We start from the raw sequence: 22,278 nt of genomic DNA, 5'->3' as shown, positions 1-22,278 counted from the left end.
GTAAAGGGTTCTGCACGCAAATTGTTTGTGGCTGTGTGTGACTCCGTGGCTGACCTCTCTGAGGAACTCAGGGATGGAGCTGCAGGGTGGGCTCTGAGCCTCACCCCTCCTCCCAAGCTGCCTGCAGGGGAGGTTCCCTGCCTCCCCCACCCCCCGGGGATGACCCCCATGAGGCCGGCAGGGGTGGCGCGTGTCCCATCCGTCATTTTCCTCTGTTCCGTTTCCCTGCCAGGATCCCCAAGGTGAGGGCCTGCCCTGTCTCCATACCCCACCCCACCTTGCCGCAGGCCCAAAGCGGAATGAGAATGTGGAAAGACAAATGGGAAACAGGAACCCGCCCTGTGCAACGTGACCCACCAAGGCTTTCTTCCCGGCGTGACTCAGGGTGTAGGAATCACCCACATTGGGTTTCCAAAGCCAGGCCGGGTCTCTGCAGGGTTCGTGTCCCCTAATAGGTAACAGGACAGAATAGGACAGCTGGGCTCTGGCTGCGGCTTGGACAGGATCTGCAGATGTTGGCCTCGCCGAGCTCCAGGTCACACTGTCCCCGAGGCTCCCCCACCTTCGGAGCCCAGCCAGCTGCCCTTTGAGGAGTAGGGGAGCACGCACGCCCCACCCCCCACCCCGGACCCTGGCTTCAGAGACTCCTCTCCACATGGCCCTCTGTCCAGACAGCCGATGCCAAGATCTGATGTGCGCATTGAGCAATTTGGGGCAAGCCTAAGTGAGACGTGTCCTGATTTTCAAGATAAAGTCCAGACGTGGTGGAGCTGGGACCTGACTCTGCTTTCCCTCGAGCGTAGCGGCCTCTGCTGCCTGGTCCCGGCATGGTCAGCAAGGTCTGGCCTCCCTGTGGTTGCTAGGACTTGCTTTAGGAAAGGCTTAATTTGCCTCCAGTGGAGGAACTTGTCCTCAGCATAGTGATGTGACCTGATGGCCTTGGTAGGATGAGGGCAGGCCATTGTGGCCCCGCTGCTGGAGGACACGCTGCATTGCCCAAGTTCTCATCACGTCCTCAAGGCGGTCCTGGCATGGGCGAGGCGGGTGCTCTGCTCACGGTGCTGGCTTCCCGTATAGGTTGTTTATGCCTGGCCCTGCTTGGAATTTTTGATGCCTGTTCTGTGTGAACTGCTAGACACTCTGAATATCACCCCTGGAGCTGGGTGAATGTTATCACCCCATTTTACAGATGGGAAAATGGAGGCTTGGGGAAATGAAGTTTCTCTTTGCTAAGAAGGAGAAGAGCTGGGTTTCAAAGCCGGGGCAACCAGATTCCACTCCCAAGTCCAGAGCTTGGGGAAAAAAATCTTCCCTTTTCACAAGGACTCCGTTTCCTATTGTTTCCCCACCTCAGCTGAGCAGGGAATCTGTTCTGTCCCAAAGACATGCCTGACTGCCAAGGGCTCGGGGACCTACTGGACTTAATGCTGCTACTGGAGATAGAGGGGCTCTGAGAAGTTTAGGGGAAAGCAGCCAATATTGTTTAGGGTCTTTCTTTTAGGTGAACAGGCCATCAGGGTAACTTTGAAATAAAACTTCATATTCCTGCAGCTGAAACTCAAGAGTTTCTGGGAACAGTGGCTTCCAGTGGGTGTGTTTGGCTCCGAGAGGGAGTCATAGAGTGTGATGTCAATTCCACACGCAGAAGTCTCACACGGGCTCCCAAGAGCACAGGACGGGGGACCCTTGAGGCTGAGTGGTGGTGTGCTTTGTCTCGGGGTGGGGGTTGGGTCCCCAGAAGCATTGCCTGAGATAAGGATTGGGGGCAGGTAGCTTTTGGGGGGAGTGTGATCCAGGAATCCTGTGGCTGGCAGGATAATGGTCCCCAAAGACATGCAGATGGCCAACAAGCACACGAGAAGATATTCAACATGGCTAATTATTAGAAAAATGCAAATCAAAACTACAATGAGGTACCATCTCACACTGGTCAGAAAAAAGTCTACGAAAAACAAATGCTGGAAAAGGTGTGGAGAAAAGGGAAGCCCCCTTGTACTCTTGGTGGGAATGTAAATTGATGCAGACACTATGGAGAACAGTCTGGAGGTTCCTTAAAAAACTAGAACTACCATATGATCCAGCAATCCCACTCCTGGGCATACATCCAGACCAAACTATAATTGGAAGACATACATGCACTACTGTGTTCATGGCAGCAGTACTTACAGTTGCTAAGACAGGGAGACCGCCTGAATGTCTGTTACGGAGGAATGGATAGAGACGATGTGGGACAAACAGACAACGGAATACCACTCAGCCATAAAAAGAGAAATAATGCCGTTTGCAGCAACATGGATGGACCCAGACATCATCAACTAAATGAAGTAAGTCAGAAAGAGAAAGACAAATACAGTCTCACTTAACATGGAATCCAAAACACAACACAAATAAACACATTTATGAAACAGAAACAGATACACGGACAGACAGTAGACTTATGGTTGCCATGCGGGAGGCAGTTGGGGGAAGCACGGAGTGAGAGTTTGGGGTTAGTAGACGTAAATTATTGCATATAGAACAAGGATAATCAAGGTCCTGCTATAGAGCACAGGAGACTATATTCAATACCCTGTGATAAGCCAGAATGGAAAAGAATATGAAAAGGAGTATATATGTATAGCTGAGTCACTTTGCTGGACAGAAGTTAACACAACAGTGTAAATCAACCACACTTCAATAAAATATTTCAACAAAAAGACAAGAAAATAGAGAGATTATCTTAGACTATCTGAGGAGGTCCAGTACAATCGTAAGGGTCCTTGAAAGATGGAAGAGAGACTTGAAGATGTTACCCTGCTGAGTGAAGATGGAGAAGGGGCCACAGGCCAAGGGATGCTGAAAAGGTCATTAGGAAGTGTGCGGGCAGCCGGGGCTCAGCCCCCTGGGGACCCTCAGTGCTGTGCCCACGAGGTGCTGGATGGGAAGTGAGGCGCTCCCAGGCTTCCCTTGGCAGCAGGGTGGAGCAATGCCCCATGCAGGTGAGAAGCAGAGAGGGGCAGCCGCAGCTGCGAGGATGCCGGCGCTCCAGGGGCTACACGGGGCACGAGCCTACCTTCACCCAGGCACGACCTCCCCCACTCCTGCTGTGTGTTTGGTGCCCCCTGTACTTTTTACTAATACTTTTCTATAAATAGATTCAGTATAGAAGACATTCAAGCATATGTAAAAGGAGTCTCGGTCCCAGTAACGATTCCTGAAAAAGGATGGGTTTGGTACTTAGTTCTGCATTTTCTCCTAATAAGCATGAAAAGAAATACATTTACCATTAAAATAAAAAAATCTGCCCACTCATCACCTAAAATCATCTGTTACCACCCAAACATCCATGCTATACATTTTTAAAAATGCTGCATAATCTTCAGTTCAGTCGCTCAGTTGTGTCTGACTCCTTGCGACCCCATGAATCACAGCACACCAGGCCTCCCTGTCCATCACCAACTCCCAGAGTTCATATCTGCCCCCAAAACAAAATGAAGGCATGGATGAAGAACTAAGAGCAGAGAGGTTAGGCGATTCTCCTAAAGACACACAGTAAGCGGCCGAGTCCACAGATTTCTCAGTCTCCAAAGCCAGTAGTCTTTCTCCTCCACCACACTCTGCCTCACAGTGACCGTGGCGCTAATAATAATAACTACTTGAGGGCCAAGCTCTGTGCCAAGCCAACTGCTGAGTTCTCCAAACATTGCAACTCATCAAATCCCCACCACAGCCACCATGGCCCCACTTACTAGCCTTGCCCTGTTATTTTATGGCAGTCACAAGATCAGGTGTTCTAAAAATTTATATCAGTAGTAGATTTCATTGTCTCCATTTTTTTTTCAGAGGATGAAACGAAGGCAGAGAATTTAAGTCAGTTGCCCGAGGTCACGTGGCATGACTGGTTCCTGCAGGGTTTCGGGTTCAGCCTCCATCCCCTGAGACACAGAGTTCCAGGGAACTGGCTCTCAATTTATTCTGATCAGGGGATGACCCTGGTTCTGTGTCGGGAGAAAAGGCACAAGTGGTTTCCCATGAGCTGGTTTGGAATTCTCTGGGTTGGCCTGATGCCTTGTTCTCTCTGTCGCGCGTCCCCAGGTTGGCTGGGGCCTGGGAGGAGAAGGGACTTGTTTCTCTGTGTGGAGACCCCCAACCCCCAAGCAGTACAGACCCTCACTCCCCATGGATGCCCCACACCCCACCCCAGGCGATGTTTAATCATTTCAACATCCCAGAATCAAAAAGGGAAACTCCCATGTGGGGGTCAGTCCAATCCTGACCATCAGCAAGTGAGGAATTTCTGTCTAAAAGGGGCCTGGTCAGGACCGGGTCATCACAGCCGGGCAGTGGTGGCCTCAGGCTGCTGATGGACACCGCTGCTTGTTCAAATACACAATGACGTGTCACCCGATGGGCCACAGGTGTCCGGGGAGGCAGGGCGGTGGCGGGGGGGCGGGAGGCCAGAGGCAGGACCTGGTTGGAAGGAAGCTGTGCTCAAGTACCCCCACTGCAAGCCGACTCTCCTGGGGAGAAATTTGGGGGAAACAGTTCTTGTGTTTTTGTAAGAATTCACAATGACTTCTGTTGCTCTTTTCTTATCATCAAAGATACTAAGACTTAGGAAAGTGTGGCAAAGGGAGGGACACAGAAAGGGCGAGTGCGCCAGGAGCAGACACACGGCCACACGCAGGGCTGCCCTGTGTCCACCCCTTGGCCCTCCAGCCTCCTGATGAACCGCTGGCCTCCTCCCCGTGTACCTGGAGTCAGCCTGAGGCTTCAGAGAAGGCCCGGCCACAGGCAGACCAGAAAGGGCGCCCCGAGCCTGGGACAGGTCGGGGCTGGTGGACGCAGACCTCGGCTCCATCTCCCCTGGGATGGACGCCTTGGGCAAGTCCCGCACCGCGGCCCCCGCCCCACCTGCCCCGGCCACGTCGGTCTCCGTGAGTGTTGGCAGGCAGCTCAGACACCACCGCCTGGCACCTTGGTTCCCCTGGGAACAGGGGCTCAGGACTGAGCCCACAGTGGGCTGATCCTAGCCTCCACCGAGGAGGGGGTGACCCATAACCCTGGCCCCCCTGAGGTTCTGTCTCCTCACGGGGGGGAAGTGATGTTCTTGCAACAGGCGCTGCTTGGTTTCAAGGAGCCAGGCTTCCTCTGCAGCCTCGCACAAGGGCCGTCTGGGCTCAGGGCTGGTGCCGAGCCACCCCCGCCCCCTCTCCCTGGGTTGCAGTTATTTGTGTCCCAGACCAGCTTCTCAGGGGGCAAGCACCAGGCTTTAAATTTCAAGGGTCAAGCGTGACGCTGAGGTTTCCTTAATTTGTAGATCTACCTCCATCTCTCCTTCCGTGCATTTAATTATTTTAAGCTTTGATCTCGTTTCAAATGTAAAGGAAAGCTCAAGAGAAAGACAAAGATGCCAGTGCCCACCACTGCCAGCACTGAAGAGACAGCTTTCTTCCAGCAGCCCCGCCCAATGGTCACTCACATCCCCAGGTCACAGACGAGAAGACTGAGGCCGTGGGGTGGGGGTGGGGGGCTGTCTCAATAGGAAGCACAGCCAGGAAGGCCAGGGTCAGTCTGCACGCAGGTTGTCTGGGCTGAACACCCAGCGTGGCCACAGAACCTGAATCTCTTCAATTTCCTGAGACCTGTCCTCGGGGTGGCTCCAGAACACCCGTGTAAAAGCCTTTACAGCGAAGGGCGCCTGGAGCCGTGTGGCCACTGAGCTTGACCTCAATGAAGAAGACGGTGGCTCCGTGCGGGACGAGGCCGGTAGACAGGTGCCTGGTGACCTGGCTTCCAAGCCCCTCCAGGGCCACCTGAGTCATTTCTTGCTGGGGAAGGCATGGTGGCGGTGCAGCCACGTGGGGCCGCTGCCAGTCCTCGAGAGTTAATGATACGCGTGGGGCGCCTGGCCCTGGGCCCAGTGGGTGAAGTGATGAGCCCCCGGCCACGTCAGCTCAGAGAGGAGCAGGGGTCCAGGGTTGCCCCTTCCCTGCCCCTGCTGCCCCACCAGACGCTGCCCAGCGAGGCTTGGGGAGGACAGCGCTTGGGCTGGAGTAGGGTGGAGGACCCTCAGCTCCTTGGGAAAGGCTCCCTCTCTGCTCTCTTAATCCCTGGAGACTCCAAAAACAACTGGCCTGTGTGGAGAGGGCCTCCTGGGCCGCCTCGGAGCAGCCACTTTCCTGAGGCTGCCCTGCCACCCTGGGCAGTTGCGGTCTCTTCCTGGGAGGCCCAGTGACATACAGAGGTCGGCCTGCAAACCTCCCCTTGCTCCCAGATGACCACCCTGTTTGTTCACCGAGACTCACGAGTTAGTGTGGAGAAAACAGGCCCCTTGTGACCACAGGCCCCTTGGGGCCAAGCCCCGTGGGTGAGGCTCAGATGTAAGAAGCTGTGTGTTTTGGGGCGGTGCCCTTTATCTCTCTGAGCCTCGGCATCTTCATCTGTAAAATGGGGACAATACTTATCTCATAGACTGAGTAGACTGTCTGCGGGCCCCTGATATCCATCTTCCCTTTCCCTGAAGAACAGCACTCCCAAATTCGAGCGAGGGAAATGATGGTCCCAAATAGAGACCCCCTTTCTAGCCTGCCTTGCAGCGGATGTGGTCACGTGAGCAGTGCTGGCCGGCGGGCTGAGGTGGTGTGGCTCTGGATGTGCTGTGTCCCTTTGTGGACCCAGCGGATGAGGACATGCGAGGTGGGGGAGAGCAGGATGGAGGGAGCCCTGCCTGCTGTGGGCTTTGCGGAGCAGAGCTTGGACTGCTGTGAGGGAGAGAGATGGACTTGTGAGCTGGGGTCTGTTAGACGCAGCCCGACCCCACCTCTGTCCAGTGCAGATCTGTGAGGTCGAGAGCAAGGCTGTGAGTTTTATGTGCATCTTCTCATTCGGCTCCCACAACCGGCCTCTGGCGAGGGGTAAACATGATTGTTATCTCCATTTTGCAGAGAAGACCCAGGCAGAGAGGGGCAAGTTCATGTGGCTGTAGTCACAGAGCTACGATCAATAGGAAGGCAGAGCCCTTACTTGAAACACAGTATCTGAGGAGCCCCCAAAGCTAGTCTTCTGGAAATCCAAGGTGAGATTTCTCAGTCCAAGGAGCAACCAGCGCTTGCCTCTGGGATTGGTGAGTCTTAACCAGTAGCACCTTCTGCATGGAGCTTTCATAAGCATCGATTTACTGGCTTTTTTCTGGGCTGCTGTCTCAAGAAATTCAGTTCTTGGTGAGATAGGAGACTAGTGAGGGTGATGCTGCCGAGGAGCCTGGTTCTCTTGCAGGTCCCTGAGGACCCGTGGGTGTCCAGATTCCTCCTTGCGAAAGGGTGAGGAGCATCATCTGAGCAGCCAATGTAGCCAAGAGCTCAGGCAAACAGGGCTTTTTTTGGAGAAACTCGCCTGCCTGTGAATGAACAAGTAGCCTCTGAACTGAAATAATAATAAAAAACCTGCTTCCAGACTTGTTTAGGTACCTTGTATTGGTACAGGGACTTGTATGAATGACTCTCACAAGGGAACCGCGTGTCCACCTGAGTGTCCATTGCCCAGAACTCAGTGTTTTCCTGGCCAATCAGCGGGATGATGGATTTGGCTCCCATGAATTGCCGGGTCGAGGGAGGTCAACACGGAGTACCAGTTGGAGAACGGGACCCAGCGCCTTCTGTAGAACCTGGACCGAAAGCGGAGGGCAGGGGCCACTCCATCCCCAGGGCGGCCGTGCCCAGCCCTGTCCTTCCGCTACGCACTCGCCCCTATTGTGTGGCTTCCCTGGCACCCGGATGGGCCTCGCTTGCCACCATGTTCTGAAAAGGCATTCTCACATTTTTCTTCCAGGACGGCCTCAGCATAAACAGTCCTGGACGGTGGGCATCCGGCCTCCGGGGTCCCACTGGTTCCATCCGGTGTTTGTCATTTCCCCGGAGGCGGCTGGGGCGAGGGGTGGGGTTTACAACGGGCATGGATGGAACGCGGAGCAGCCGGGGCGGTCGGGGAGCCCACTGTTTATCTGGCGTGGCCACGTGACGCTTCCACGTCCATTTTGTAACTGGAGCCCGTGCAGCTCATTCTATTTTGCTTGACAGGAAGTTTATGGCTTGAAGGTGGAGTGTTTGGCACAAGGCTTCAGGATCGCTGTACTGTTTCTGGCTGTCTGAGGATTAAGGGGCACAGGGACTGTTGGCTGGCTTCTCCCAGGAAACATTGGGGTCTGACTCAGCGGGCAAGTGGACAGGCTGGTGTGGCCTTTCCTGGGAAGTGGTGGTCAGCTAGCTTCCTCATCCCAGCTCCTTCTGTGGGCACCTTGAAAGTGTGTGAGTTGTTCAGTCATGTCTGACTCTGTGCGACCCCCTGGACTGTAGCCCTCCAGGCTCCTCTGTCCATGGGATTTTCTAGGCAAGAGTACTGGAGTGGGTTGCCACTCCCTTCTTCAGGGGATCTTTCTGACTCAGGGATCGAACCCAGGTCTGTTGCACTGCAAGCAGATTCTTAACCATCTGAACCATGGGGGAAGTCCCTTGGGAACTTGAGTGCAACCCCTATATAGACTCACAGAGGGTTAATAAGAAGCTGAGTGTCCGGGGTTGTGAACTCAGACAAGTTTCTAGGAACTGAGCTTGCTGAGTTTCAAGCATTACAAGTTGACTGACCGAGCACAGCAGTGTGTGTGTGTGTGTGGACATGTGTGCGTGCACATGCGTGTGTGCATAGGTGTCTGTAGAGTGTGAGAAGCTCTAGTCTGGGGGTGTTCACCCCCAAAGAGAACCAGTCTTGAAGATTAGCAGGCTGCTTCTGCCAAGCTCCCCCGAGGGTCGGCACGAGGGGTGGGCTGGGCCCCCCGAGCCCATCCATCAGAGGCAGCTGACGGGGTGTTAGCGTGGCCTCAACAGGAGATAGCGGTGGAAAAATGGCCTGGCCAGGGGATGCGTTTATCTGGCCTGGAGCCTGCATGTAGGTCCATTAGTCACATGCGCAGCAGCTGTCCTCAGAGCGGGTCTGAGAACCGGCTCCTCCCTCCACCCCATGCTCATGAGCCCTTCCCCAGGTTCACCTGCCTGGTCACCTCCGGGCCTTGGCGAGGCTGCGTTGTCCACAGTGGCAGCGGTGCTTGTCTGCCCGGCAACATAAACATTCCTGCTGCCCGGCTTCCAGCTCCTCTGCGGACTCAGATGATGTTTGGAATTACAAAACAAATCAATATCATTTTTTAAACCGAAGGTTGGCAGATTAGCCCCTTGAGACAACGGGCGAGATGATAATCATCACCATTATTGTAAGGCTCCTGTATTTTTGCCTCTTAAGTAACTTGACGCACACCCTTGCTTCCTGGCTTTGGAGAACAAGTCGCTCTCCAAAGTGTATGGGGTTGCTGGGTCACACAGCAGATGTCAAAAGGCAGGTGGAATTCCCAGGCCCGGCGTCCTGGGTGGAGGAAAGCTGGGCTTTATCAGAGGGTGGTGATTTATAGCGTGCCAAGTGGCCAAGGGGACCCAGCACCTCTCCAGCTCACTCATCACACGAGTGTCTTTGCGTGTCTCCTGGTGCCAGGTGGAGGCCAGCTGAAGGCGGGTAGGTAGGAGTGGAGGAGGGCAGGGCTCTGCATGGGGCGCCCAGGGCAGGGGGTGCCTCCTTGCTTCTCTGTGGGTGAGCACCGTCCATGAGGGTCTCTGGGTTATCTGCAGCCCCAGGGAGCTGGCCTCTGGCTGATGACACATTTGCTCTCCTAGAGGTTACGACTGACACATCCCAGCCCAGATGGTCCCTGATAGACTTTATCTCCCACATGGAGGGGGGAACGTGGGGGGGGGTCCAGGCCTCCTCTGCTGCCCTCTGCGTGACCTCCACCTGCCTCAAGGAGGTGGCCCTCCTGAGCCAGGTCCATGATGATAATAATAACATAAATAACACATCGGGACAGCAAGACTCTTTCCCTACATGCCAGACCTTTCACAGACGTCATTCTTCCCCCTGACCCTGTAAGAGGGGTTCTTGCCAGGCCCATGGTACAGTCAGGGAGCTGGGGCTCCAACCCCAGGGCCGGCGCCAGCATCCCCTCCTCAGGGGCTGGGCTGCCCACAGAGTTGACCTTCACAGCCACCTACAAGGGAGGGCCTATCAAGACGCCCATTTTACAGATGAGGCTGTTGTGACACACTGAGTCTCCCAGCTGCAGAGTGTGGAGATGGGGTCTGAACCCTGACCCTCGTCCTCTTCCACCCATGACGGTGGTTCCTGAACAAACGAGGTGGGGGGCTCTGGGAGCGGAGAGCACAGGCCAGAGGGGGAGAGGGGCTGTGAGAGCAGGGACCCCGAGTTACAGTGATGGAGGGTGCCCAGCAAAGCAGGGGCTGGACTCTTTGCCAATAAATGTAAGTAGATGATGTTGCCTCATCGTCTAACAAGTCATATGGGTAGAATCAGAGTGTCGATTATACATTTCTTGTTTGAATGAGATACAGTGGGAGGGCCAAAACCAGGCTGTTAAAGAATCATGGGTCCTGGGGCGGGGAACAGTGACTGGGAGGGGCCGTGGGGGGGGGTGGGGGACGGCAGGTCACCTTCTTTCTCCTGGTCCGGGGGGCTGTGTACACGACAGGGTCACTTTAAGAGGATTCATTGATCCGTGTACTCATAGTTAACAAACTTTTCTGTACATTATTTTACATTTCAGAAAAGCATTCTTAACATCAAGGCTAAATGAACATGCAGTGGCTGAGAAATAACACGGCTGCTCAGCATTTTTGTAAGGACCACTCACGGGACCTCCCTGGTGGTCCAGTGGCTAAGACTCTGCACTTCCAATACAGGAAGCCCAGGTTCCATCGCTGATCAGGGAACTGGAGGCCACGTGCCACGGCTAAAGATCCTGCATGCTGAAGCAAAGACGGAGAATCCCACGTGCCACAACCTTAGGCCCGCTCAGCCAATTAAATAATAAACACAAAAATAAATATTTTTTAAAAAGACCACTCACAAGTTCAACTGCTGTAAAAGAGAACATCTCTATCAAGCAATCTTACGAACACGGGATTTATAACTATATATATTCCTATACACGTCTATATTTATGTATAAGTATATACAATATATATGCACATATGTGCATATATTACTATGTGTGCATAAGAGCATGTATTTTTTGCTGTTTCCAAACAAGCTGGAGATGTCCATAGAAACAGAAAACCCCTCACATTATTGACGCTGGCAGGCTGGCCGCCTCTCAGAATCTCTGATTCGAAGGGCTTGGGGTGGGGCCTGAGACTCCACATTTCCAGCGAGCTTTCTGGTGTTGCTGCAGCTGCTGGTCCGGGGACCCTGCTCTGGGTAGAGAGTCTCTAAACTGATCAGTCCAGACCGGCAAAGCGGCTCAGAGAAAGCGGCCCCTTCCCTCTGTTTTTGAGCCTAGCATGGCTTCCTCCAGCAGCTCTTGCTGCTGCGGTTCCGTGGCCCAGACCTCCCTGATGTGGTTCTGGACAGCACCTGGGTTCCTGCGACCCCCTTCCTCCTTCCTTCCCTTTTCCCTCTGCTGCTTTCCCAGGCTCAGAGGGCACGAGCGGCAGGGTGGGCATAGCCTGCTCAGGGACGCGGGTCTTCTCTCAGACTGCTGCCTCCCCCGGGCCCCCCACGCCTGCCCCTTCCCGAGTCCTCGCCAGCCACCCTCGACTTCCACGTTTCAGTTAGCAGTTCAAGGCCATCTTGCTTTTCCCATTAAGTTCTCCTAGACGTGACCTGCTACCCAGTCCAAAGCCACGTTCATATTTCCAGGTATATATTCTGTGCTCCCCACATCTAGGTATCAAGTCCTGACTCTGCTTTTCAAGGGCTTGGCCACGGGCTAAGGGCCTCCGCTCACAGAGCCCCGCGGGATGGGCGGTGGGCGCTGCCGCGGGCTAAGGGCCTCCGCTCGCAGAGCCCCGCGGGACGGGCGGTGGGCGCTGCCGCGGGCTAAGGGCCTCCGCTCGCAGAGCCCCGCGGGACGGGCGGTGGGCGCTGCCGCGGGCTAAGGGCCTCCGCTCGAAGAGCCCCGCGGGACGGGCGGTGGGCGCTGCCGCGGGCTAAGGGCCTCCGCTCGCAGAGCCCCGCGGGACGGGCGGTGGGCGCTGCCGCGGGCTAAGGGCCTCCGCTCGCAGAGCCCCGCGGGACGGGCGGTGGGCGCTGCCGCGGGCTAAGGGCCTCCGCTCGCAGAGCCCCGCGGGACGGGCGGTGGGCGCTGCCGCGGGCTAAGGGCCTCCGCTCGCAGAGCCCCGCGGGACGGGCGGTGGGCGCTGCCGCGGGCTAAGGGCCTCCGCTCGCAGAGCCCCGCGGGACGGGCGGTGGGCGCTGCCGCGGGCTAAGGGCCTCCGCTCGCAGAGCCCCGCGGGACGGGCGGTGGGCGCTGCCGCGGGCTAAGGGCCTCCGCTCGCAGAGCCCCGCGGGACGGGCGGTGGGCGCTGCCGCGGGCTAAGGGCCTCCGCTCGCAGAGCCCCGCGGGACGGGCGGTGGGCGCTGCCGCGGGCTAAGGGCCTCCGCTCGCAGAGCCCCGCGGGACGGGCGGTGGGCGCTGCCGCGGGCTAAGGGCCTCCGCTCGCAGAGCCCCGCGGGACGGGCGGTGGGCGCTGCCGCGGGCTAAGGGCCTCCGCTCACAGAGCCCCACGGGATGGGCGGTGGGCGCTGTGCTGGACCACACCTGCTATGTGGGTAGCAGTCCTGGCAGCCTGCCTGGGGTAGTGGCGGGGACACTGGGATAGCCCTCCCCCTTCGAGTTCGCAGGTGAGAAGGGGTCCCGGATGGGGGAGTTGGGCAGGGATCGGGTGGGGGACTTGCTCCAGCAGCATCATCCGCAGGGATCCAGGCCTGAAGCCTGGGGGCCAGCTGGACTTGTGGGGCCATGTCCTGGCTCGCCTGCCCGCCCAGTGAGGAGCTATCGGGGTGGCGCGACCTCAAGGCCTGAAGGAGCAGGAGACGCTCTTGACTGAACCATTAGCTTCTGCACTTAGAGCTTCCAGGATTACCAGTCTCCAACCCGCTCCCATTACCCCCACTTGACAGATGAGAAGACTGAGGCCAAGAGGCCGTGTGACTTCTCCAAGGCTGCTTTCGCTCAGGTGGGTGTGGGGGCTGGGCTTGGACCCAGGCCTGCTGACTCTGAGCCCTCAGGGGCGGGCCCTGCTCCCCTTCTAGGGGGCCCTGCCCAGCTGAGCTCCTGGACCCCTGCAATGTTGCGCCCCCCCGCCCGCCCACCTGCCTTCACGTGAGAGCATCAGGGCCTCACACTCTCCCTGGGGAAGCTGGCTGTGGCCTTGGGCCCTGGGGCTCTCCCTTAGGACCCTGGGCCCATTTTACAGCTTTGTTTGAGAAAACTGACCGAGGCCAGCACCACACTGCTCTTTGTTAGCCAAAGGCGGCTCAGGGGTGTGCAAGAGACTTCTCTGGGGTGGCCCGGCTGCTGTCTGTGGGGATGGCATCTCCTCCCAGCCTTGCTGGCCTTCTACTGTTTCCTCTGGGTTTCTAGGGAGAAGAAAGTATGGCAGTAACTTCCTAAAGCCGGCGATACGGGCTCTTGTATTTTACAGGCAGTGAGGGCTGTCAGCTGTGCCCCGCTAACTTGACCCCAGAACGGACGGTGTTATCGGCCCATCTCTGCAGCCTGCGTGAGGCCGGCTGAATTATGTCGGGGAGGTTATCGGGGACAGACGGTAGTTCTCTGCCAGGGCAGTGGGGCTTGGGGTTAATGGGCAAAGGTCAGCGCCTGCCAGGGCTGCATGTGGGATGGATTAAGTCCCTACCGGGCCTGGGGGAGGTGGCCGCTGGAGGACTCGGCTGCTCCTGGGCCAGCCCTGACTGAACTCACTTCTCTGGGATCTCAGGGTTCACGTGCATGAGGACTGATATGGTTTTTCTCTGTAAGGAAGAAGCCAGTGGACTCTTCGCTTGGAATCAGGGTGTCCCTAACTTGAATAGACTGTGGTGTCCACCTCCACGATTTAATGCAGATGATATAATAATATCCGACGTGCAGGTGTTTGCAGGTGAAGAGCTCCTAATAAGCCCATTTTACAGACTAGGAAGCTGAGGCCCCAGAGGCAGTGTCGCTGGCCCCAGTAGCCTGGTTCTGGTTCGCTTCTGGGGGCGTGAGGACTGCAGGCTTTTAGTGGGGTGGGTGATGGGAGCCCAGGTGTGCTTCTGGTCTCTTCCTGGCCGACGAGGATCTCAAGACCCTGTGATCTTACAGGTCTCCATCACTGCTGCATCCCGGGTGCCAGGCTGGGTGTGGGGGCATGCAGGTGCCTGCTGATGGGAGGACAGCTGCCCCTTACCAAACGTGAGCCACATGCTGGGAGCAGCCTGAGCTGCTGTAACAAAACCAGGGGGCTTAGGCCTGGGGTGCTCACAATGACAGACAGGAGTCCTTGCTCAGCTCTGGAAGGAAGAGGTGTGAAGTCAGGGGAGGGTCCTTCCAGTACCCATGACCCCGAGTGTCCTTGGCTTGTGGCCGCATCACTCCAGTCTCTGCCTCCATCCTCAGGTGATCTCTCCCTGCTGGTCTGTCCCACAGCCCCCTCTCCTCCCCTCTTATCAGGACACCTGTCATGGGATCCAGGATCCAGACAGGCACTCCAGGATGGTCTCACCTCGAGATCCTTGACTTAATTACTGCCTTAAAGACCCTTTCTTCAAAAAACACCCCACCTGCAAGGTTTTGGGGGTTGGACAGAAAGTGTTAGAGGCTATGAACCCACCTCATGGGCTCAGTGCTCTTTATCCAAACTCTTAGCCCTCACAACAACCCTCTTGGTCCTTCATGATGGAGGTAGCTGAGTCTGGGCATCTGGGCCACCACCTGGGGCCAGGCAGCACCCCATGCAGGAGCCACGTGCGGGGAAACTGACTCAGTCCACTGGAGTTCCTCCTTGCCTCCCATAGGATGTACATGGATGTCTGGGTGGGGAGGTCTGGACTTCTTCTGAACTCCTCCTCCCCAACCTGGCAAAACTGTGTAAGAGTCGAGAGGCAGCCGTGGGAGCCGAGGGCTGGGGTGGGAGGGGTGTGTGGGCAGCGACTCAAGTTCACAGTTAGGAGTCTTGGTTTCCACACTGGAAACTGCGGGTCTTCATTTGTCCCCATGGAGCAGGAGCGGGATGGAGCAGGAGCGGGATGGAGCAGGAGAGGGTCCATCGCTGTGTACAGTGCGGCTGTGATGTCCATGTGTTGTGGTTATTATGCTGCTGCTGTCATTGTTCAGTCACTCAGTTGTGTCCGACTCTTTGCAAACCCATGGACTGCAGCACGCCAGGCTTCCCTGTCCTTCACCATCTCCCGCAATTTGCTCAAACACATCCACTGAGTCGATGACGCCATCCAACCATCTCATCCTCTGTCGTCCCCTTCTCCTCCTGCCCTCAGTCTTTTCCAGTATCAGGGTCTTTTCCAATGAGTCGGCTCTTTGCATCAGGTGGCCAAATGATTGGAACTTCAGCATCAGTCCTTCCAATGAATATTCAGGGTTGATTGCCTTTAGGATTGACTGGTTGGATCTCCTTGCAGTCCAAGGGAGTCTCAAGAGTTGCTGTTGTTATGAAGGTCATTACTGAAGCAGTAACAGTTACCACGATGACCAGTGTAGAGTAACCCTGTGCCCTTTTTCCTCTAGGAGCTGTGTGTTTATGGCCTCGTCTGTCTTCACAAGTTACCCTCCCAGATAAGAACCACCTTAGCCCCGTTCCGCAGTTGAGGAAGCTGATAACTACTTACTCACTTCCACCTTTTCTGTCTGGAGAATTCCATCTCCGTCAGGAGCTCTGTTCTCACTCCCTCTTTTGGTTCCCCCGCAGGATGGTGTGTTTCTAGAATAAATTTGATGGCGGTCTTTTTTACCCAGAGGGAGGCAAACGTTAAATTGCCAGGTGGGCAGGCTCCCAAGAGGGGAGCTGCCAAGGGTTCTTGTGGGTTTGGGTGAAAGCGACTCCCTGGGGAGCCTGAGGCCCAGGGAGAGGGCTGCGCCCCAGATAAGGGCATGGCCTTGGGTGGCCCATTTTGCTAGGACACAAGAGGCTGCCAGGAGCTCAGGAAAGTTCTGAGGCCTGGAGCAAACCTGGAGGCCAAGCTGCCTGCAGACGTGATAAGCATAAATCTGGCCATGGCCTGGAAGCCGGCCTCCTGCGCCGAGCCCGCCTGTGGCCCTGGGCCTTCCTCCAGGGATGCTGCTGGGAGTGGAAGCTCTGGCCTTCCGCTGGGTGACCCAACTCTGACTCACTTCCCCAGAGAGGTCCCCACCAAGCTTGACATCAGGTCAGCTTCTTGGAGCATCCAGCCCCTGAGGACCGCAGGGCAGGTATTGGCCATTGTAGCCCCTGTCGGGGCAGAAGGCCAAGCTTTGGGTTCTAGGGTGCTGGCATCCAGGAAAGTGGGGGTACAGTCTGAGAGCAATGGGGACGGGGGGGATGGGGCAGCCAAGGGTGGGAGGGGTCCGGGTGGCTGAAAGCTCCCTGTAGGGCTGGGACGGGACCCCAAAGGGCAGGTGGGCCAGACCCTGGGTGGGCTGTGGAGCTTGGCTGCCTGGGTCAGAATCCAGCACATTTTTACACACTTGTGTCCTTGAGCAAACAAAGGCTCTAACTTCTGCAGGTCTCGACTTCCTTATCGGCACAATGGGGCTGATAACAAGACCTGTCTGGAAGACTGCTGGGGAGCTCTGTGAGGGTCCATCTCCCCACCTTCAAATCCCATGAAAGCCTCGGTGGGAAAAAACCAGTTTGTGGTCTGATAAGTCTGAGCAAATTGCCGGCTTTCTCCTCACCTTCCCATGGGTCACGTGAGGTCTAGAGCAGCGAGGTTCTGAGAAGCCCGGGTCAAGATGACTTTGAAGCCCGTGTGCGGCGCTGATAACGCTCGCCAAAGGGGTGTCTGGGTGGGAAGTTTCAGAATGGGTGCTGTATGTGCTTAGTTGCTCAATGGTGTCTGACTTTTTGCAACCCCAGAGGAGCCAGCCAGGCTCCTCTGTCCATGGGGATTCTCCAGGCGAGAGTACTGGAATGGGTTGCCATCCCCTTCTCCAAGGGAAGCTTTCCAACCAAGGGATCAAACCCAGGTCTTCCGCATCGCAGGCAGATTCTTTACCGTCTGAGCCACCAGGGAAGCCTAAGGACGAGTGGGTTATATGTCATAAATCTAGGAGAAAGCGTACAGATAAGAGGACTCCACACAGAGAACAGGACTGAGCTGCAGGGGCGAGGTGTGAGGTCCACGCAGGTGGGCAAGGGGCTCAGGAAACTCAAACTCCCATTGCTTGGGGGCTCCTGCCTCATGGCCCTGGCATTTAGTTGACAGACCCACATGGCAAAAGCATGAATCCCAGGAGTAGGGCTGCTAGCGTGTATAATGAGTGTTCTTAAAGGAAATCAACCCTGAATATTCATTGGAAGGACTGATGCTGAAGCTGAAGCGCCGATACTTTGGCCACCTGATGCGAAGAGCTGACCGACTCACTGGAAAAGACCCAGACACTGGGAAAGAGTGAAGGCAAAAGGAGAATGGGGCAGCAGAGGATGAGAGGGTTAGGTAGCATCACTGACTCAGTGGACATGAATTTGACCAAACTCTGGGACATAATGGAGGACAGAGGAGCCTGGTGTGCTGCGGTCCATGGGGTAGCAAAGAGTTGGACACAACTTAGAGCCTGAGCAATAATAATGAGTATATGTTTAACTGTATAAAAAAACACCAAACTGCCTATAAGGCAACTGTGCCATTTTGTGGCACCATCAGGGAATGGGAATTCCCATCAGCTTCTGGGATTTTAGTTGTCCTGAGAGGCATGTTATGATATCTCTGTAGGTTTTTTTTTTTTAAGCTTTTTTTTTTTTTTTAATGTGGCCCATTTAAAAAGTCTTTATTGAATTTGTTACAATATTGCTTCTGTTTTATGTGTTGTTTTTTTTTTTGGCCAAGACACATGTGGGATCTTATCTCTCTGACCAAGGATCGAACCTGAACACTCTGCATTGGAAGGTGAAGTCTTAACCACTGGACCACTGGGCAAGTCCCTCTCTTTAGGTTTTTATTTGTATTTCCTTAATGACATATGATGCAGAACACTTTTCCATATGCTTATTTGCCATCCATATATCTTCTTTGCTGAAGTTAAGTGACTGTTTAGATCTTTGGCCTATTTTTATTTGGTTGGTTGGTTTGCTTATTGTTGAGTTTTAAGAGTTCTTTATATATTCCGGATACCAGTCCTTTTTACCAGATACATGATTTCAAATATTTTCTCCAAGTCTATTGCTTATCTTTTCATTCTGTTAATGTTTTCTTTACTTTTACAAAGTAAATGCTTTTAACTTTGATGTGAGACAATGTGTTTATTTTGTTCTTTGATAGGTTGTGCTTTTGGTGCCAGATCTAAGCACTCGTTGCCAAACGCGTGGTGATGTAGATTTTATCATCTGGGTTTTTTCCTGGGAACTTTATAGCTGTACATCTTCCATTTAGGTGAGTGATCCAGTTGGGGGGTCACTCTTCATTGCGGTGCTCAAACTTCTCATTGTGGTGGCTTTGTGTGTGTGTGTGTGTGTGCGTATCACAAGCTCTAGCAGTTGCGGTTCCTGGGCTCTAGAGCATAGGCTCAATAGTTGTGGTGTGTGGACTTCGTTGCTGCATGGCATGTGGGATCTTCCTGGATCAGGGATCGAACTTGTGTCTCCTGCACTAGCACGTGGATTCTTTACCAATGAGCCACCAGGGAAGCCCTGGATGGCTCTTTTCTAAAGCAGTCTTGGTGTTGAGGATAAGGAGAATACCAACAAGAACAAGTTTTTTCTCTGGCTTTGCCTTCATGCCCACAGCCAACCTAGAAGTTTACACTTACTGATCGTCTATTGTTCACAAGACCTAAGGCTAGACTTTTAAGCATCTTCTCATTCAGTCCCTACACCCACATTATGAGATACGCACTTATAATCTTCACTTGATGGATGAGGGAACTAGAACAGAGAGAGGTTAAGTAGCTGATGGTGACCAGGTATGCAGGGTGGAGGATGCCGCCTTGTAAGACAGCATGGGAGGTGAAGTGTGGTAAGGACTCACACCCCAGAACAGTGGCTTCTGGCCGCACCTGGCTCTTGGGCATCTGAAATGAGACTATTCCGAATTGAAATGTGCTATCAGTATAAAATAAGGTCTGGATTTTGAAGACTTGGTACCCAAAAATGTAAAACATTTCATCGATAGGTTTTCAGAATCATGTTTCACATCAAAATAGTATTTTGTCTATACGGTTGCTGTTTAGTCGCTCAGTTGTATCTGACTCTTGTAACCTCATGGACTGTAGCCCGCCAGGCTCTTTTGTCCATGGGATTTCCCAGGTAAGAATACTGGAGTGGGTAGTCACTGCCTTCTCCAGGGGATCTTCCTGACCCAGGAATCAAACCTGCGTCTCCTGCATTGGCAGGTGGATTCTTTACCACTGAGCTGGCCAGGAAGCCTGTTTTGTCTATTTTAGGTTAAGTAAAATATATTATGCACACAGAGGTCACCTGCTTCTTACTCTTTCTAATAGGGACTTCTGGGAAACACTAAGTTACCAGGTAGTTCCCACTTTGTTTCTATTCTATAGCTCTGCTTTGGATGAGGGGTCAGTCAGCTAGTTACGGCTCCTGGGTTCAAGGTGGCCCAAAGCCTGCTTGCCTGTGGGGTCTTTTTGTAAATAAAGTTTTATTGGTACATAGTCCATCCATTCCTTGGCATGGTGCCTATGGCTGTTTTCGCACTATACCAGCAGAGTTTAGCAGCTGCAGCAGGGACAGTAAGAGCCACACCAACTGAGCTATCTGGGAAGCCAGAAAGAGCCACAAAGCCCTGGATATTCACTATCTGGCCTCTTATAGAAAAAAAAAAAGCGTCAACCTCTGCTCTGGATGAACGTCTCCAGACGTTCATGGCTGTCTCCCAGAATGTTAACTATCTCTTTGGAGAGATTAGAGGCGATTTTGGATTTTTTTCTTTTTGCGCCTCTTTCAAAAATGAAAGCACTTCTTTGGCAATAAGGAAGAAAAATCGTCAATGCGTTTTTACTACAAAATAATAAAGTATGAGATAGGAGAACAGAAGGTGCCGCTGGGCTGACCCTGAAAATGAGTCATCTCTGGTTCCTGTGCCTGCTTCCCAGGGGGGTCTGGGAGGACCCAGGAAGCCTCTCACACGGGCAGTAATCCAAAAGTTTTTTCCTTGGGGAGGGGCTGTTAACGTGGGAACGAGGAGGGAGGGGTGTGGGGGCCAAGGAAGCCGGTTAGCCACGGGCAGACCCGAGGAGGCTGGGCCACACGGCGTGGGGGCTCGGGAAGCGAGGCCCATCTGGTTTGCGTTAGGTTTATAAGGTTGATAGCAAATAAGGGTATTAGAGCTAATTTACTTATTTAGAGAAAGACGACTCAATCCCAGAAACTGTGATTGGGCCAGAGTGGTATCCCCATCCCTGGCCTGCAGAAGTGCCCCCCGGGAGGAGGGGCCTGCCAGGCCGAGGCCCTGGTGCAGATTGGTATCAGTTAAAAATAGCCTGGCAATCACGTGTGGCCTCGGGGTGGGCTCTGGACCTCGCCAGCCCCTCCCCTGCCTCCTCTGGAGGGCACACTCCCACCAGGAGGATCTCTGCCCACCTTGGGTTCCCACAGCCATCCTGGAACGTGGGTAGCCTTCTAGGTGAGGATAGAGGGGGACCCACACACAGCAGCCTTCCCCCAGGACAGGGTCCCTGGTACAAGGGCTTGAAGGTGGGGGTGAGGGACCAGACTCAGTTGTTTGGCAGCTTCCCAGCTGGTCGGAAGGCTTCCCTGGCAGCTTAGGGGTAAAGAATCTGCCTGCCCATGCGGGAGATGTGGGTTCAATCCCTGGGTTGGGAAGATCCACTGGAGAAGGGAGTGGCTATCCACTCCAGCATTCTTGCCTGGAAAAATCCCACGGACAGGAGCCTGGCAGGCCCCAGTTCATGGGGTTGCAAAGAGTTGGACATGATTGAGCGGCTAACATACACTTTCCTTCCATACCAGAAGAGCTTATCACTGGAAAACTCTGACCATCTTATTTGGGGTGTGCAGGTAGAGGGGGCTTGTCTATTTCTGTTACCCAGGCTGCACTGGGCTTTAGCAGCCTACTTTCTTTACAGTCTTAGCAAGAAAACCTCCTGTTTACTGACATTTTAGATCAAGTACAGCAGAACAAAATTCCAAAGGACAACGAGAACGCCAACAATTAAGTGTTCCTCTCGAGGAAAATCCCCTCCACCTTGGTTCTATTATGTCAGCGGCCAACTTCTTCCCTCCTGCCAACTTTGAAGTCTAGGATATTTCTGGGTTTAATTCCTTTAAAATGAAATTTATTTTAGCTCTGATTAGAAGAGGGATACACCTTTGTGATATCCCTAAAGAGAATGCTAAACAAAAAGGCATAAGAAGGGGCTTCCCTGGTGGCTCAGTTGTAAAGGATCCACCTGCCACTGCAGGAGACAGGGTTCAACCCTTGGTCTAGGAAGATCTCACGTGTCACAGAGCAACTAAGTCCGTGCGCCCAACTACTGAGCCTGTGCTCTGGAGCCCGGGAGCCGCAGCTACTGAAGTCCGCGCGCCTAGAGCCGGTGCTCCGCAACAAGAGACGCTTCTGCCATGAGAAGCCTGTGCACACCAACTAGAGTGTAGCCCCTGCTCGGCGCAACTAGAGAAAAGCCCTCACAGCAACAGAGACCCAGCACAGCCAAAAATAAACAAATACCTTTTAAAAAGATATTAGGAATTAAAATCATCTGAAACCCTATCACTCAGAAATAATTCACCTTTAACACTTTAGTCTTGTCCTTCCAGGGTCTCCCTCTCCCAGCCCCTGCCCCTCCTCTCCTTGACGTTGGAAGAGGAAGCTGATCTGTGTGTACCCACTGCCTAATTTCACTCGTTTCAAATGATAATGACACACACCCAGCTTCATTGAGAAGGTGAGAGGCCTAAAGAGAGACCCGCAGAGTCACTGCAGTGGCCAGAGCGGGGCAGGGCCCGGGGGCAAGGTTGCTGCCCTCACCCAGCCTTGACAGATGAGGATGCAGGGCCTGGCAGAGGCAAAACGCCTGGCTCTGGAGTGGTGCCTCCAGGCCTTCCTGGAGGCAGTTTGCATGCACCCCGGAGAGAAGAGGGTGGAGCTGGGGAAGGCTCTCAAAGGGAGGGGTGTCCGGACTCTGCCTGCTGTGTTTCTACGGGGCTGACCCTGTGTGCTCCCATGTGACTCTTCCTGTGTCAAGCCTTTCTCAGTTTTAAGTGACAGACTCACTTCACATTTCAGTTTAAAACA

The 22,278-nt window shown here is 54.3% G+C and overlaps 1 long non-coding RNA gene across 1 annotated transcript in view; it reads right to left on the bottom strand.

Annotated features, from left to right (window-relative positions):
- Window positions 1-22,278, bottom strand: part of LOC113875455 — a 248,746-nt gene that overhangs the window by 96,457 nt on the left and 130,011 nt on the right. The window lies entirely within an intron of this gene.

Source organism: Bos indicus x Bos taurus, chromosome 18, assembly GCF_003369695.1.
Source record: "Bos indicus x Bos taurus breed Angus x Brahman F1 hybrid chromosome 18, Bos_hybrid_MaternalHap_v2.0, whole genome shotgun sequence".
Lineage (NCBI taxonomy): Eukaryota > Metazoa > Chordata > Mammalia > Artiodactyla > Bovidae > Bos > Bos indicus x Bos taurus.
The sequence above is the reverse complement of the archived record's forward strand: the minus strand, read 5'-3'. Positions and strand labels throughout refer to the sequence as shown.